Source organism: Sarcophilus harrisii, chromosome 6, assembly GCF_902635505.1.
Source record: "Sarcophilus harrisii chromosome 6, mSarHar1.11, whole genome shotgun sequence".
Taxonomy (NCBI): domain Eukaryota; kingdom Metazoa; phylum Chordata; class Mammalia; order Dasyuromorphia; family Dasyuridae; genus Sarcophilus; species Sarcophilus harrisii.
In genome coordinates, this window is record NC_045431.1 from 205266625 (window position 1) to 205279820 (window position 13196).

Consider the following 13196-nt stretch of genomic DNA (forward strand, 5'->3'; position numbering starts at 1 on the left):
GCTCCCAGTTCTCTGACTGGAAGTTGGAGGAGGAAGAGATATTGGCATATATGGCCAGGTGAAAAAATTAGAAATGATTCCATGTGATGAGAAAAGGACCCTTCCCCAGAATAGGAGGGCCTGCTCCTTCCTTGGGGAAGACCATGTTTACTTTGTTCAGATCATCATTTTTCTGTCTTAAAACATATGATCTTTCTGTTTTAACAACAGAACAGGTTGCCTTAACCCTGTCTTTCCTCAGGCTCCCATCTATTCTTCCTAATACATTTCCTGGAAAACTTTTGAACCATTTGATTTACCATGTAGTCCCTTGGAGTCTAGCAACCTGATTTCTGTCATCTTGACTCTTCTGGAAGGTACTTGGCCAAAATCAGTAGTTTCTCTTTATTGCCAAATTCTACTTTTTTGTGTGTGTAAAAAGTAACTATAAAGAGATTCTCTGTAATTTCTTCTTTCACTTTCTTCCTTGATTTTTCTGCAGCATTTCAGATATTCCCTTTGTCCTGTATCCCCTTTCCCCCCTCCCCTCTGCTTTTCTCCTTGGACATTTATAACATGTTAGTTTAATTTCTTCTATGCTATTTCCTCACTGTAACAGTGCCCACCTCGTCCCTCAGCCCTTTCCCAAGTATTCTCTGCCTCCTTTATGTATACCGAGTAGAGGATTCGTACCCTTTGAGATTTTGATGATCTCCATGTGGTGCTATTCACATCTGGAGTCCTAATGTCACTCTTGACCTTCAGCTATATATTGGCATGTCTTCCTAAATGATGTTCCCACTTAGATTGCCTATTTTCTTTGCAATAATAACTGACAGTTATGTAGTGATTATAAAAACCAAACTGATCTGAAACCTGCCTTTTGGAGAGTTGTTTCCTATGGTGTTAAGGGACATGCTCAGAGTCACTGAGCCAGTTGTGTGTCAGAAGAACTTCAAACTTAGTTTTTCCCAAGATCAGGTCTATATTCCTTAAGAATATAGAGCTCTCATTTGTCCCTCACATTAGACTCATATTATTAACAAAGAAACTGAGACTTTGAGAGCTCCACTGATTTGTTCAGCATCATACCTGGTATGTGGTCAAGGTGGGATTTCAATCCATCACTCCAGTCCAAGTCTCTGTTCTTTCCCTCATCTAACAAGCCCTTGGTAGTTTTCATTTGTCTTTTTTTACCCCCTTAACAACTTTATTGATACATTTTGATTCTTCCTATCAGACAGCCAAACAAAATCTTTAACAAAGTACATTTCCTGAGAAAATAGTTAGATTATCTATTATTAACAGAAAGAGGGTTTGTATCCTTTTCTTTAACCTTGGCATCATGGTGCTACTGACATTACCAATTGTGGTTTATTTACATTGTTGCAGCCCTTTCATCTATTGTTCTTTTGGTTTGCCTTTCCTTGCTTTATATCCTTTCCCAAAGGATCCCAGTGTTTCTCTGAATTACTCATTCATCCTTCCTAGTGGTGTAATAATATTACATCACAGTCACGTATTGTAATTTGTTCAGACATTCCTAATTGTTGCACACTTATTTTGTTGCAAGTTTTTTCTTCACACATGTCACTCCATCTTCTGATTCGACCTCTTCACTGGCTAACCCCTTTGCCTGGAATTTTTCTTCTCTTTCACCTCAAGTGTTTGACTTCCACAAATTTTCTGGTGCTCTCCCTTCCCATTTGAGATCGCCTTTCACTTACACACTTCTTAATAGGTTCCTGGTTATTGAAGTATTTCTCCCATATTAGAATTTGAGCTCTCTGAGGTCAGGGATTGATTTTGCCTTTGTATTCCCAGTGTTTAGCAAGTATATAGTACCTAATAAGCACTCAATAAGTGCTTATTGATAATATCTTTTGTTGTTGTTGTTCTTATAGTGAGATCTTTGATTTAAAAATGTATTTATAATATATATATAGATGTGTGTTATAGATATACATATAATATATGCATATGCATACACATAGCCCTTCTTGAGTGATTCCCAGATTGTTTTGAAAATAATAAGATCCAAATCCCATCACTATTGTTAGTTAATTACTATAAGGGTCTTATAGCCTGTACTACTAGACAATCATGTGTTAGTGTCTTTGGTGGATTGATGGGTATGATCAATAGTATTTCAGAATTGTTTAAATTTTCACTTATCATTAGTGGTTTGAAATATTTTACAGTGAGCTACTGATTTTGCTTCTTTGGAAAACAAGTCTTATCCTTTGACCATTTGTATATTGAGGGATAGATTTTTGGAGAGCATGTGAAAGGATCGAATACTAATATATCATGGAGCTGAGAACTAACTGGTTCAGCCATTCTGGAAAACAATTTGGACTGAAATGAAGTGACCAAATTAAATGAACATGCCCTTTGACCTGGAGAGTCTATTGTTAGGCATATATACTCTCAGGAGGTCAGTGATTAAAAAGAAAATCCTCATGTTATCCCAGAATGTTCATAACAGCCCTTCTTGTAGCAAAGATCTGAAAACAAAGCAGAAGTCCACTGAATGGGAAATGGACAGAAAAAAAAAAAACTAGTATGTGAATATAATGAACTATTATTGCACTGTAAGAAGCAGTAAACACAGGAAAAATTAAGAACAGATGCAAAGTAAATAGAAATATATATTTGTATGTACATATATAGTATATATAATATACACTACAATCATGTAAATGAAAAGAACAGTAGCACAATAATTGAAACTATATGCTGTAAAATTGTAATAAACATGCTTCCCTTAAAAAAAGATAAGAAAATTATTTTCCCCCTTTATTATTTGTTATGTCATAATTCTCTGGGAAGAAGGAAAGAAAGGATTTATCAGGAAATATAGATAATATAAAAAAGAAATGATGCCAATAAAGTTTAAGAAGAGAAAAATCTTATCTTAGTTCTGTCTAAAATTTGTGTCATGCTTTAATCAGAGATGTTTAATGCAAATATTTCCTCAAAATTGTCTTCCTTCATAGTTCTAGTTGCATTGATTTTGATTATGCCAGAACTCTTAAAATGATGAAGGAAAAAAGTGCATTTCAGTTTTTATCATTATCTCCAATCCAGAATATTTAATATCAAAGTGATAAGCTTTTAAACTTGTTCTCCATTATTGATACTTTCCTTTTTCTTAAACTGTTGCTATTGGCAGAATAGCAGTAGAAATAAAACTAAACTAGGAAGTAGGAGCTTTGGATTCTAAGTCTGGATTGCCACTTTGTGATGTATAGCCTTCTGAGCAAGTCTTGTACTCTTGATGGGTCCCAGATTTCTCCTTTGTAAGATATGTTAGCTCAACTAAATGATCTCTAAGGTCTCTTCTAGCTCTGACATTCTATTAATAAGCCACTAATAGTAACTTGTTTGAATCTGGTCAGATTACAGGGCTAAATGTGAATATTGATTTAATAATTCAGCATAGCTTTCCCAGATGCTGTACACACAAGTAAGTTTCTAATGTTCAATAAAAGAGCAGGAATTTGTTGGACAAAAAAAAGAAAGGAAAGAGGAAGTCAGGTATACTTCTGATCATTAAATGGATAAAAATTATCCATTGAACATAGAGTAGTTCTGTGATTAATATCGAGGTACTAAAGAAATATTTGTCATGAGATCAGATTTCATCATTACAGAGTCGCTCCCAAGATAATCTGTTCTTCTAGACTAATGTGCTATCTCATCTACAAAGCCTTCTCTTATCTTTGCCTTTTTCTCTCTTTCATAGCCATATGTGACTTTTCCTTTTTCAAAATTCCTTGTAGCATTTTCATTGAACCCTTCCTTTGTCTAGAGGTATCTAGATGACACAGTGGAGTGGGTGTTTTTTTTTTTTTTCTTCTGGATGTCAGGGAGGTATGAATTTAAATCCAACCTTAAGATACTCAACTAGCTGAATAACCTTGGTAAGTCATTTAAACTCTGCTTGCCTCAGTTTCCTTAATTGCAAATTTTGTATTTTGATGTATTTACACTCAACCTATTAACAGGAAAGACTTTAGAAGTCATCCAGTCTAACCCTTTTATTTTATAGAGGAAGAAACAGATACTAGTACAGCTAGTAACTAAGTAGCAGAGCCAAATTCAATGGCAGGGCTGCTGATTCCAAATCAAGGTGTATTTCCATTCTCCCAACCATAGTTTGCCTTTCCCCTCTCCTCTCTTCAGTCTAATTGTTCACCTTTCTATTGCAGTATATAAATAGGTAGATTGAAAGAGATGTCACTGGTTAATTGAAGCATTTTGTGCCAAGATATCTCATTGAATGGAACTTTTTGTTATGAGTCATGAATCTTTTTATCAGTGGATATTAGCTTTGACTCAGTGGTATTTTATGTTTCCAATTTCATTTAAAGATAATTTTCAGCATTCATTTTGGTAAGATTTTAAGTTTCAAGTTTTTTTTTTTTCTTCCCCTTTCCCTTACTTCACTAATGTCCCTAAACCATAAAGAGGTGGGAACGATTCAGGAGCAGGGCAAGAAAGTGTTAAAATCATGTAGAGATATTTGAATCAATCTTCAGAACTTATAGTTCACATAATTCTGTATCTGATAACTAAAATATGAGAGCTCAGCCATAATTTTTTGAATTCTAGACATCCAATTTGGATCCTTGACCATAAGGGTGCTTGCCGTATATGTGCAACGTTCTCAGCTTACCCTTTACTCAGCCAATGTTTAATGATTTCAGTGAGATTCATCTCTGAAGGCCAAGCTTTCTTAACTGTTATTAGAACATGTCAAATTGGAAAATATTCATATTCCTATACTTCAGGAGCAAACTGACATTTTCTAGTAAATCTCTGGGGCACTGAATTTCTATGTTGTTGCCTTGGAGCTTCCTTGCAGTGCTGGGTAATGGAAAACTACTCTCTGGTTTTCTTGTCATTTTTTCTGGTGTTGCCGAAGGACATGGGTTACAGGTTTTCAAGGGTGACTTTTTGTTAATGGTATATCTAGTTATCTAATGGAGTAACTGGGAATTTGTAATGTCTCCTTAATTCCAATGTAACTTAGAGTCATGTCTCCTTTAAAAAAAAAAAATTAAACATAGGATGAAGTGTGGTCCTTCTGTCGAGTGATAATTTCTGTCCCAGTGTGTACTTTGATTTAGGGATTTTTAATAGAAAGTTGGGCATTAGAGTCCTGACTTCACGATGGGTCAGGGATAGTTTAGAGCCATTTAAACAGGTAGAAGGTGTGAACCTGATATATGTCCAGTTGGAATTTCAAATAAGTAATGTAATTTGTTCCAAGATGGGGGTAAAGGGAATAGAATCCATGGGGACTATGGTAAACAGGGAGGAATGACAGCAGGGATGTAAAGAGCTATATTGATAAAGCATTTTTAAAGTGCTCGCTGTATGCTAGGTATTGTGCTATGCATTGGGGTTACAAATGTAAGCACATAAGATAGTCTCTGTTGTCAAGGAGCAAAATAAAACCTATAAGGAAAATCTGGAAAAGTAAAGGGTAAGTGTGTTCTGGGTATCATGGTGGATATAAACCATCATGTGATGTGATTAAGTATACTTCTGGGAAAAATGAGATAAATTGAAGGAAGAATCCAAGGTTTTAGTAGTAGGGGAATGAAAATGACAGTGGGATAGTATTTTTTATAGTAGTCCTCAGAAAGTAAAGGTAACTAATTAATGGGGAAAGAAAATAGAGGTAAAAATCCGGAATACCTTTCTGGGAAGAGGTGGCATCCTTGAAGGCACCCCATCCTTGAAGGTAGGATTTTTAAAAGGTCAAGATGAAGAAGGTATTCCAGTTGTAGAGAAGAGTCTGAGCAAAGTCTTGGAGGCGGCCACCTTTGGGGGAGAGAAGGTAGGTAGAGTAATCCAGTTTGGCCAAGATGAAAAGAAAACTAAGTCACTCTGAAAAGATGCGAATCTACCAAATTGTTAAAGGGATTTGAATGCCTTCAAGTAATTCTAATTTGGTGATGGATAGTGAACAGAATCCCTTGTTCATTGTATTATGCCATTAGTTAAGAAATTTGTCTTTCAGTATTCATTAACAGACTAAGTCTCTGAAAAGTCATCTTAAAAGGCTATGGGAGTTATGAATTTGTTTTCCTAAAGCTTTGAGGATTTCCATTAAGTCAGAATATGAAGTAACTCTCCCTTGATTACCTTGTGAGCCTCAACTCCAGGCCTGTGCAAGTGACGGATTCCAGTTGAATAGCCCTAGAGGCAATGGGGCCTTTAGTTTTCGCCAAGAGCAAATGATTGGTCCACATTTCTGCACATATTAATTTGTCTGCTGAGAACTAGTTCCAGTGTGCCAAAGAAAAGAGACCACCTTTCCCTCCTGCATATTGCTGTGTGGTGGTATCAGAGCAGGATATTGATTAATCAATCAAATACTTATTGGCCGCTCATGGTGTTCAAGCTGCAATCTAGCTTTTTTTTCCCTTACACATCACTTAGTCACTTCATCACTGATAATACATAGTTAAGTCCAATCATGAATTGCAGTAGTTATAAACCCTTTGGAGTTACTAAAGTAGTTTAAGAGGTATATTATTTAATACAATTCTGAGTTCTTTTATGTCCTTTACAATTATTACACAGTGTCTAACCTCAGCCATAGATCCTTTCAGAGTCTCTTGCCTTGTGTGTTGGTTTTTCCCCAAAGCATTAGGGTATAATAATTGTTAGCCCAGGTCAAAAGGAATGAAATACTTTGTTGTCATTTTTTCAGGCATTTAGCAAAGTAAGCAAAGTCTCAGGTATTCCAGATATGAGGATGTGCAGATTGCATAAGATGCTGTGCATTGCTCGCTCTTAGATACAGAGTCTTGTCTGCCCTCAAGCCCTTTGTTCTCCTGCCTGAAAGCAGTTAATTAGCAACTGTCTCCATAGCAACTACCTCATAGTCCAAAAACATTGTCTAGTTTTTGCTGTTTAGCTTATCACACTGTTTACCTGAAGGGCTTTTCACTGCTTAGAGTCTCATTTGAGTTGGCTGCATGCCTGTTGGGAAAATGAATTGTCAAGATAGAAAAACACCATGGAAGCGAGATGCCAAAGTGTGTCCTGCCCAACCAGGAAGGGCTCTCAGAATTCTGGAAATGCCCAAGTTGCGAGAGTGTGAAATTTCTACCCTGCACTCCCAGGGAGCTGCCAGCTAACTGCAGCTCTCTCCAGTACACCAGGAATTGTGAGGGCTTGTTTTTCAAGAGGCTTCTCAGGCAGTTTGGTTCCAGTCCACTCTCACTATTTGTCAACTCTAAACCCAGGGGCACTTAAAATCACAGAGCCTCACATTCTAGGAAGTTTCACTTGTTCCCTGAGGGTTTGTACATTGGATGAAAGACTGAAAGAGCTTAACTGGGTCAACTCAGCTATTGAGAAGCTTTGCTTTATCATAATTAGGCAGGTATTCCATTCTGTACTTGTGGGTATAAGGTAATCTCTGGAGGACGAAGAAGAGGTCTACTTATTAGGAAGCCAAGTTGGTCGACTTAAGAATCTTTCTTAAGCCTGTGGAATAGAGATGAAAATATAGGCATTCTTGTGAATAATCACATTTTGTTGTTAGTTGTGTTTTTAAAATTTTTTTTAAATTTATTTTCTGCCTCAGAGACTTCTGTTGTGAAAATTCCCTCCACCAAGACATGTCTTTAATTCATCTGTAACTTGTAACATGTTAGAGTTTTCTGAAAACACTGCTCAGAGTCACATAGCTAGTATTTACAGAAGGCAGTACTTAAACCCTTGTTTACCCAACTGCAAAGCTGCTTTCTATCTATTGTAAGCTATATATTCTTTCTTTGATTTTATGGTATCAGTTAAACAGGTGCTTTTCACCTCCTACAATATTTTGTATTTGTGGGTGATATATTTGGACTTCTATTCAGGAAGACCTGAGATGGAATCCCACCTCACATATTTGTTCAGTAATTCTTCAATCGTGTCTTGACTATTCACAACCCCATTTAGAGTTTTCTTGGCAAAAACACTGGAGAGGTTTGCCATTTCCTTCTCTAGTTCATTTGACAGATGGAAACTGAGGCAAACATACAAAACTTAAACAGTCTTGTCGCTAGTGTCTGAGGCTGGATTTGAACTCAGGAATAGTTCTTCAGGTCCAGCCCTTTATTCACTAAGCCATTGAGCTGTCCTTCTCAGCACTTACTAGTCATAGGTGACAGTCTCAAGTTTCTTTCTTTTTTTGAAATGGGGAAAATAAAATTATCTAACCGAACAGAGCCTTTGTAAGGAACAAATCAAATGCAATATTATATGTAAAGGACTTTGTAAATCTTGAAGCACTATGTAAATGTTAGGGTTGTTACTGTTGTTATTGAGGCAGTATAATGTAATAATGATTTGACCAGGGAAGAATTGAGTTCCAGTCTTGCTTCTGACACAGACTAACTTTGTGAAACCAGGTAGATTATTTCTCTGTTATTTATTCCATTCTCTAAGACTACAGGGTAGAGGGCACTTTATCCCCCCAGCAGTCCCCAAGCTAGTAAAATCATTCTCCCTATAGTGTCATCATCATTCATCTGTGTTAGGTTTACTTCTCTATACACATGTTCTTTGCTTTCCTGGAATTCAGCCTTCTCGAGAGCAGGGAAGGTTTTGATTTTGTGTTTGTATCTGCAGCATAGAATCCAGTACCTGGCACAGAATAAGTGCTTATTGAATGCTTGTTGATGGATTCATTGGTACCCAAGTTGTTGAATTTTAAAGATTTTCCTTTCAAGAGTTTTCATTGCTGTATCAATTATAAAAAAGAGGAAGATTTTTTTTAAAACTTTGTTTTTATCACTTTTTGGCTTAGTTTTTTTCTGGACATTACTTAGTAGCTGCTATTTTCCTTCTTTTTCAGCCCCTACCTTAAGTATTTTCCTATTTTATGATGGAAGTCAGTGGAAAAATGGATCTCAAATACAATAATGATGCCTTCCAGGCAACAGCTATGCTTTTCAATTGCAGCACATCTATCTTTCTTGAATGTGTATGTGTAGAGAGCTATTGCCAGTGAATTCTTATGTTTGATTTTGGAAAAGCTAGGAATAGAGAGATCTCAACTAACATGTGCCCATAGACTCCAGTTGTATTGTTCCCACTATAGTAGGCTTATTACAGGTCTAAGAGCTCACTCATTTCTTCCTAAAATACTTTTCATTTGTGTTAGTTCTGTTGACCACTCCTCCTCTTCCCTCATTTTAACAAAGAACAGAAAAATATAGAACACAGTAAAGCTTTCTTAGGTATATAAATATTGCTTTGCAAAAAGCAGCATTTGATTGCTATTCTGTTTTCTCATTATTTTTACATAGTTATGCCTTAGCAGGGATTTAATAAGAGCCTGTGCTTCCTAACCTCATGTCCTAAAAATCCATGCTAGAAAACAGCAACAATTTGTGAATATCCTTTAAGTGGTTTTGCTTTTTTTACTCTAAAGTACAAATATAATGTGAAGTGGCTAATTAAAAAAAATACAGAATTTAGGCATTGGAATAATTGGTATATACTTCATAATCCGCTCTTTGGGTGGGCAGTAGACACATTTAATCCACCAATGCACCATTGCCAAACTAGCATTTTTGGGGGGATGGGGAAAGTGGAGATTATAGGAGCATGAATTTAGAACCAGAAATGACCTCAGAATATAGTTCCCTTGTTTTCCAGATAAGGAAAATGAGACCCAGAGAGGCACGTTGACTTGCCCATGATTACACAGGCAGGACAGAAAAAGTTTTAGAGGTGGGATCTGTACTCCTAGTTCTTTATTTCAAGAGCCTGGGCTCTTTCTGTTTCCTTCTGAGGTATCAAAGTTTTTTGTTTGGAGAGGAAACTTTTTGTAAATAGACAAAAGTCAAAGACTATTGGGTAAGCAAGTGATAAAGCCTGGGGCCGAAATGATATGGCCATGACATTTTGAAACTAATTCTTATTCCTAACTCTTGGTTGAGGTTGACTTGGGAAGAGAGTCATAAAAAGGTGCTTCAACCACATTCAAATGACATAGTAGCAGTGTAGACAGAGTGTCTGTCTCCTGGTAGTGGCTGGTGGTGATGGTTTCCTTAGAAAGAAGACATTCATTTGCTTGTCTCTAAATGGTTTTTTAAAAATTTTTTTTAAGAAAGAAATTCTCATTTCTTTGTTGTCACTTCTTATTTTAAAAAAAATAATAACAAAATAACTGATAGTTTATGTGTAAATTATTTAGAAGATATTCCAAAGAAAGTCCCATCTCGTGATAAATGCCAGGTACTGATTTCCTTTTTTGTCCAGTGAATGCAATTGGTTTGAGGGCTTGGGAGCATTTAGACTTTGGGGCTTGGGAAATACATATGCTGTTTTGATTGAAGGAAATTCTTTTTCCTCAGAAACACAGCATGTAGCCAGGGTGGTTAGAATAGTTCTGTAGTAATTACAGGTTATGTATGTTTAATTCCTTTTTGAACCAAAAACAAAATTCATGTCACATATATCCCAACCACATTAAAAGCTTTCAGTGCATTTAGTTGTTACAAAAATGACTTTTTGATGTAGGGCCCTTGGAGTTGGAGCCCAATGTGAAGCCCTATTGCCTTTTCTCTTTTCCCAGTTTTCAGGATGCTTGATTCCTAGAGTAAGCAGACAGGGCCTTTTACAGTAGAAGAAGCAAAAGTGTTTATTCTTGGAATGATGATATGTAGCTTCTCAATGGAGTTTTGGGGATTGAGGCTTGTTCTTGGGAGCATGCAGCAGATACAAAAAGTCTTTGGCAGAACTTAACACTTTTGAAGAATTGGTTAATTCAAAAGAATGGATACATTTAAATCTGGTTAATATACCAATACTGATTACTTGTCTACAAATGATGCTTTCATATTTTTTCATCTATCTCCCTCAGTCTATCATTGCACATCATAAACATCCTCCACTTACCTCCAAATTAAATGATAATCAATCCATGAACATTTATTAAGGGCTTACCATATATCGGGTGATATAACTTTGGGCTGGAGCTCTAAAGACAAGAATGAGATTATTTTCTCTTACCCCTAAACAGCTAATCATTCCATAAGGTAGCATCTTGGGCAGCAAACATGATTCAGGGCTCATTAAAATATTTTATATATGATGATGTTGAGATTCAGGGGCTTACTTACTGAGTGGGTCCAGCGTTAATGAATTTTTTAATAGCTTTCACTAGGAATTTGTATTGTTAGGTTTGTTTTATAGTATTAATAGTCTTTGCGTATGGGTAGTTCTGCTTAGATTTGAAGAGTGGATACAGTTGGATATTCTGCCCATCACTTTGTTTTATCTTCAGGAGCAAAACATCTGTTGTAAGTCAAAAGCAATTGTGAAGTTTTTTTTATTATGTAAGGGATATTTGTGGCATATTAGAGTTAACTTTTTTGTTTGTTTTTTTGTTTTAATGAAGAGTGTTGATGAATTTTTTTGCCCTTGAAATTTAATATTGCTAAATTATTTGGTGTTGTTATATGGGAATTGGGTGTATGGGGACAGAACTATAGGAGTAGGAAATAAATGCAGGCAATTTCCATGCTACCAGAATTTCATAGGTTTTATAGTTTGAGAAGCTAGAAGTATCTCAGATGCCATTTAGTCTCTTTATTTTTCATGAATTAATTGAAGAGCAGCAAAATTCAATTACTTATCCTATGTCACACAGCTAATAAATGGCATGGTTAAAATTTGAACTTGAGGCTTCTGAATTTCAATCTTGTGCTCTTTCCATTGAACCACAGTGTGCCTCCAGTCCCACCCCCAATATCTTCATCAGGACTAAGTTATGAAGAAAAATGTTTGTTGTCTATACACATGAGTCACTTATAATTCTGATCAGTTGTAGAACCATGATTTAGTCATAGAAAGGAACTTACTATTCAGGTTTGCTTTGAATTCTCATCTCCTTGGGTAACAGACCTGGGAACATGAAGTACAAAATCTCTTGCAATTGTGAAATTGCCTGTGAGAATTGCAGGTTGCCTTTGACAATTGAATGAATTGGTGGGTTGGCTTGCAGAGGCAGAATTCTGATCCTGTTTAGATAAAAATACTAAATATAACCAAACATAAATGGGTCAAAAGAAGAAACTAATAAATTCTAATACTGTTTTCTAGGAAGAAAATTGTCTTGCTGGTTGTTTTAAAGAATGATGTGAAAATTCTGAGCAAAATTGACTGGACAGAAAAATGTTATACCAGCTTCAATTTGAAAACTTGGACTTGAGAAAATGATTTCTTTCCTCTTTTGAAAATGGAACAAACCAAAATAAAAACCACACTTGCCTGCCCCCTTAAGCTGTCAAAGAACTGGATGTCTTCACATCTAAATGGATCTGATCTGGTCACTTATTCACCTTCTAGAGTTATTTCTAGGCTTCGATAGCTAACTCCTGGCAGACAGGAATTGTCTCTTGCTATAATTGCACCCCTAGCTCTTAGCACAGTGCTTGGCACTTAATAACAAATTTCATTCATTTCTGCTTCAAGAATCATGCAAATTATCTTTGATTGAAAGTGTTTTCTTGGCCCAGGAACCTGGTATTGTCTTCTCACTTTCCTGTTCCAAGGACCTTTTCAAACAAAGCATTCATAAGACCTGTTACCTGGCAAAGCTTTGAGAAGGAGAAATGAAATTGTGGCAGGTGAACATGAATTAGTCTCCTTTGCTTCAAAGGAAAACTGGGGAGGAAGCTGAGATGCCTGGATAGAGTGAAAGTTGTGCACTCAGGCATGTGGTAGGTGAGGCTCAACTCATTCTTTTTGGATGACCAAGTCCAGGAGTCCTTAAAAACTGTTCAAAGGGTTGCAAGGAAAATTCCACTGTTGTTGGAATGACTACGTGGTTGACATCTGGAATTTACCTGTGAAGATCAAGTGGTTAATGCAGTGCTGAAGGAAAGAGATACATGGTCTTATTTTCAGTTTGCTTACCCTTTCACAAAGAAGTGATGACTGTACTTTCTGAAGCTTGGGGGATAAAGGAGGGGTTGTTGGCTGGGGAGCTGGTCCCTTCTAAGAAGTGAATAAATTCGCATAATATCTACAAGTTTTCTAAAGAAAATTCTTCAAGGAGTTCTCTCAATTTCCCTCTTTTTTGCTTACAATTTCTAGTTCCATTATTTTTGAAAGGAAGATATTAAGTCAGCTTCTGGACAAAACCACCTTGTGTTCTTGATCCTTTCATTCCATTTCATCTTCTCCATTAC

General features: G+C 36.3%; 1 protein-coding gene and 1 long non-coding RNA gene across 9 annotated transcripts in view; one reads left to right on the plus strand and one right to left on the minus strand.

The window, feature by feature from the left end:
• The window catches only part of LOC116420000, a 33819-nt gene extending 26971 nt beyond the window's left edge, over positions 1–6848 (minus strand). The window contains exons 1-2 of one of the 2 annotated variants that reach the window (XR_004230328.1): positions 6588–6848; positions 5689–5814 (exon numbers count right to left, since the gene is read on the minus strand). This is a non-coding gene — a long non-coding RNA (uncharacterized LOC116420000). Of the gene's footprint in view, positions 1–5688; positions 5815–6138 lie in introns of both variants that reach the window. The other variant, XR_004230327.1, reaches the window with a different exon arrangement.
• Positions 1–13196, plus strand: part of TEAD1 (TEA domain transcription factor 1) — a 294259-nt gene that overhangs the window by 125126 nt on the left and 155937 nt on the right. The window lies entirely within an intron of this gene.